At 54.3% G+C, this 5,000-nt stretch overlaps 1 non-coding gene across 1 annotated transcript in view; it reads left to right on the top strand.

The window, feature by feature from the left end:
* Positions 1–3,664: 3,664 nt before the first annotated feature.
* Positions 3,665–5,000, top strand: part of LOC126178740 (small subunit ribosomal RNA) — a 1,909-nt gene continuing 573 nt past the window's right edge. Inside the window, exon 1 of the ribosomal RNA XR_007536602.1 lies at positions 3,665–5,000. This exon is cut by the window's right edge and continues 573 nt beyond it. This is a non-coding gene — a ribosomal RNA (small subunit ribosomal RNA).

The following is a 5,000-nucleotide window of genomic DNA, read 5'->3' on the forward strand; positions in this document are numbered from 1 at the left end:
GGAATCCAACGGAACTACACCAACCATACTGCCAAACCACAGCATCGCCATCTATGACAATGTGACGAAACCACATGCAATAGCCCCATCTACGCGAATCGGACGACACTACGTCCACCATGTCGCGCGCACCACAAAAACAAAATACCGCACTCTGCAAGTCTCCCGCAACATGACCTGCTGCACCGACGATACCGCCATCTATGAGACGCCACGCCGACTACGACATCGCTAGGTCCCACAGTGCCCATTTTCCGACGCCACCCACAAAGCCTGCACCATCTGTCCACGACAGGAGCCCCAACGCCAGTGCCTGCGTCGCACGAAGTAGTCAACCGACAATCACTCCACCCGCACCCGCACGTGGCCCACCCCAACCGCCCAAATCGCAACCCAAGCGGATGAACGGCGGACTCTTCCCGCACTCGTACGTTGCAATCCACCCCTATATCTTGCGTTTCATGAAGAGTTATATCCAATATGCCAAATTCCCGCTGTCCCTATACATGCTGTAAGTCTGTGCACACAATATGAACCACACCTCAGCGAGACACTCTATCACACATTACTCTCTGCCTGTAACAGACACAGATACAATATGTAAGCACCAGCATGGACCAACGTCCGGTGCATCCTCTCCGCCACAGTACACCATCCACACTATGATAACCACACCAGGGGGTTCAATTATAAAATAGAATATCCCACCCGTCCGACATCCACAATTGCTCAGATAAGCCACCAACACCCACACATGTCCTACACAGGGGTGCACCCAACACCACCACACTGCCTCCTGTTACAGCACAGAAACAATGGCAGGAATGAATCGCACAGGTCTGCCACTCCCTTGCCGCAACCACAGACGCGGCGCGCCTCCAGTCACGAGCGAAAAGCGCATCCTGACGAGACATAACTGCTGTCACATACTGACGCTGCCTCAGACATCCACTTACAATGATCACTACCAACGAACCTCGGCCCCCCCCCCCCCAACACACTATCTCTTACCACGTTGTGTACTGTAATCCAACCCATTTCGCACCTTAACCTAACCCATTTTGCACCTTAACCTAACCAAATTTGTAACGCAATTTGTACCGCAATGTAACGCAATTTGTACCGCAATGTAACGCAATTTGTACCGCAATGTAACGCAATTTGTACCGCAATGTAACTCAATTTGTACCGCAATGTAACTCAATTTGTACCGCAATGTAACTCAATTTGTACCGCAATGTAACGCAATTTGTGCCTTAACCTAACCCAAGTTGGGCCTTAACCTAACCCAAGTTGGGCCTTAACCTAACCCAAGTTGGGCCTTAACCTAACCCAAGTTGGGCCTTAACCTAACCCAAGTTGGGCCTTAACCTAACCCAAGTTGGGCCTTAACCTAACCCAAGTTGGGCCTTAACCTAACCCAAGTTGTGCCTTAACCTAACCCACGTTGTGCCTTAACCTAACCCACGTTGTGCCTTAACCTAACCCACGTTGTGCCTTAACCTAACCCACGTTGTGCCCTAACCTAACCCACGTTGTGCCTTAACCTAACCCACGTTGTGCCTTAACCTAACCCACGTTGTGCCTTAACCTAACCCACGTTGTGCCTTAACCTAACCCACGTTGTGCCTTAACCTAACCCACGTTGTGCCTTAACCTAACCCACGTTGTGCCTTAACCTAACCCACGTTGTGCCTTAACCTAACCCACGTTGTGCCTTAACCTAACCCACGTTGTGCCTTAACCTAACCCACGTTGTGCCTTAACCTAACCCACGTTGTGCCTTAACCTAACCCACGTTGTGCCTTAACCTAACCCACGTTGTGCCTTAACCTAACCCACGTTGTGCCTTAACCTAACCCAAGTTGTGCCTTAACCTAACCCACGTTGTGCCTTAACCTAACCCACGTTGTGCCTTAACCTGCTCTGTAATTGGCATATGACACGTTACATTAATCCAGTGTTGTCTAACCACAACCCTCTGAATATAGTTCGCTACTCGCACCGCCCACCCTCTTGTGTATCGTTTCATGTTCAACACTTCGCAAGTGTTGCTTACTTTTTACATGCTCCCGCTGTACACTGTAATGTGGACGACTGCAGGATGTACATCGCCCCCCCCCCTCCCCCCTGCCTTCGCACGCTGGTCGTTCAGGTGCTTGCGTGTTCAATGCCCTTCGCAGCTGTTCACTGGCATTCGCATGTCGAAGCGCTCAGTCTACGTCGTGGTACGGCCTGTGTCCACTGTCCGCTGATGTCGTAAGCTTAACCCTCACATTGTACTGCACATAGGTCCGTATGTACTGAATGATACGCTGTGGCACATGTGTGACCGTACAACGACTGCGCCCAACAACAGCGAACCATACGGTCCAAATGTTGTGCACTCAGCCACGTGCCGTCTCCCCATAACAGCTACATTGCAGTGTGGTACGCCATAGAGACGTGTGGGAGTAACGGACGCCCTGGATGGCGATCAGCATGAGCCGTCTGTTGATGTAGTGGCGCGTGTATTCAAACGTAGTCGTCTCTTCTCACACAGTGTGATAGCATGGTGCACCGCGTTCCACATCTGCGACATGGTACAGATGCTGGTTGACAGTCGGTCTCGTAATGGACATCGCATACGTAGGGGGCCACCTCCCACGCGTTCTCTAGTCGGGCACATTTTGTTGCGTGTATGTGGGCAGACGTAGTGTGTCGTGACACCTAACAGACAGGTATGCAATAATCGTTGCATTTGCAAACTGGGATGGACGTCTCCGTTTGCTGGTGACGTTACGCAAATGAACAACTGGTAAACCCATTGTGGTGCGGTTGTTGTTGCTGGAGGTAAATCAGTAAGGGCAAATCTGTGTGTGAAGCGATACGCGGCGGTGGCTGGGTGGGACCGTCCCCGGCCGGTGAGGGGGGGCCGCCCGGCGTGCTGGCCGCGCGGTGCGTGGGCGCACGCGCTACAGCCGGCTGGTGGGGGCGCCCAGTGGCAGGCGCGCCGGCCGACGGACGCGGCAGGCGGCGCAGCTGCGCGCCGGGGCACCCTGCGCGCGGCGCCGGGCGGCCAAAGTGGGTCCTCGCGGGCCCGGTGCGAAGCGCGGTGGACATCTGCAGTGTGCTGGTCCGACTGAGGACTGTGTGCGTTGAGGATGCGCCGCCGCCCGGCACTCGGCGCCGCGACGCCGTCTGCTGCTCGGTCGCCCCAGCGGTTCTCGCTGGTGGTTTGTATCGCAGTTGTGCAGACGTGTTGGCACGTGCGCTGTGCTGGGAGAGTTCGCTTCGGCACCCACGTGGGGCCTTTGCCCTTCTGTGGCGCTGGCGTTGGAGCTGCCGGTCACCGTAGGTGGCGCGTGTTGTCTCCCGCCGGCAATGCCACGACAGCACGCTCCCGGGCCTCTGTCGGCAGCGGCAAGCTCAGTTGGGAGCACGGGTGGTCGCACCTAAAGCGTCTACTCGCCTAACTCCGGGCGATTGCGCCTCTCTCGAACCCGACCAAGTACTTAGGACGGCGCTGCGCGCCGCCGGGACCTGAGAGGGTTTCGAGGTGTATTGTGCAGGGGAGCTCAGCCTCCTCCTGTTTGCAGAATAATTGAGCGGACGCTTGCGTGTTCGCGCGGGCCCCTGGGACACACTCCCGGGCGGCCGGCTGCTCAGCTCTAGTTGACGCAGCTCCCTGGTTGATCCTGCCAGTAGTCATATGCTTGTCTCAAAGATTAAGCCATGCATGTCTCAGTACAAGCCGCATTAAGGTGAAACCGCGAATGGCTCATTAAATCAGTTATGGTTCCTTAGATCGTACCCACGTTACTTGGATAACTGTGGTAATTCTAGAGCTAATACATGCAAACAGAGTCCCGACCAGAGATGGAAGGGACGCTTTTATTAGATCAAAACCAATCGGTCGGCTCGTCCGGTCCGTTTGCCTTGGTGACTCTGAATAACTTTGGGCTGATCGCACGGTCCTCGTACCGGCGACGCATCTTTCAAATGTCTGCCTTATCAACTGTCGATGGTAGGTTCTGCGCCTACCATGGTTGTAACGGGTAACGGGGAATCAGGGTTCGATTCCGGAGAGGGAGCCTGAGAAACGGCTACCACATCCAAGGAAGGCAGCAGGCGCGCAAATTACCCACTCCCGGCACGGGGAGGTAGTGACGAAAAATAACGATACGGGACTCATCCGAGGCCCCGTAATCGGAATGAGTACACTTTAAATCCTTTAACGAGTATCTATTGGAGGGCAAGTCTGGTGCCAGCAGCCGCGGTAATTCCAGCTCCAATAGCGTATATTAAAGTTGTTGCGGTTAAAAAGCTCGTAGTTGGATTTGTGTCCCACGCTGTTGGTTCACCGCCCGTCGGTGTTTAACTGGCATGTATCGTGGGACGTCCTGCCGGTGGGGCGAGCCGAAGGCGTGCGACCGCCTCGTGCGTGTTCGTGCGTCCCGAGGCGGACCCCGTTGAAATCCTACCAAGGTGCTCTTTATTGAGTGTCTGGGTGGGCCGGCACGTTTACTTTGAACAAATTAGAGTGCTTAAAGCAGGCAAGCCCGCCTGAATACTGTGTGCATGGAATAATGGAATAGGACCTCGGTTCTATTTTGTTGGTTTTCGGAACCCGAGGTAATGATTAATAGGGACAGGCGGGGGCATTCGTATTGCGACGTTAGAGGTGAAATTCTTGGATCGTCGCAAGACGAACAGAAGCGAAAGCATTTGCCAAGTATGTTTTCATTAATCAAGAACGAAAGTTAGAGGTTCGAAGGCGATCAGATACCGCCCTAGTTCTAACCATAAACGATGCCAGCCAGCGATCCGCCGCAGTTCCTCCGATGACTCGGCGGGCAGCCTCCGGGAAACCAAAGCTTTTGGGTTCCGGGGGAAGTATGGTTGCAAAGCTGAAACTTAAAGGAATTGACGGAAGGGCACCACCAGGAGTGGAGCCTGCGGCTTAATTTGACTCAACACGGGAAACCTCACCAGGCCCGGACACCGGAAGGATTGACAGA

Source organism: Schistocerca cancellata, chromosome 3 (genome assembly GCF_023864275.1).
Source record: "Schistocerca cancellata isolate TAMUIC-IGC-003103 chromosome 3, iqSchCanc2.1, whole genome shotgun sequence".
NCBI lineage: Eukaryota > Metazoa > Arthropoda > Insecta > Orthoptera > Acrididae > Schistocerca > Schistocerca cancellata.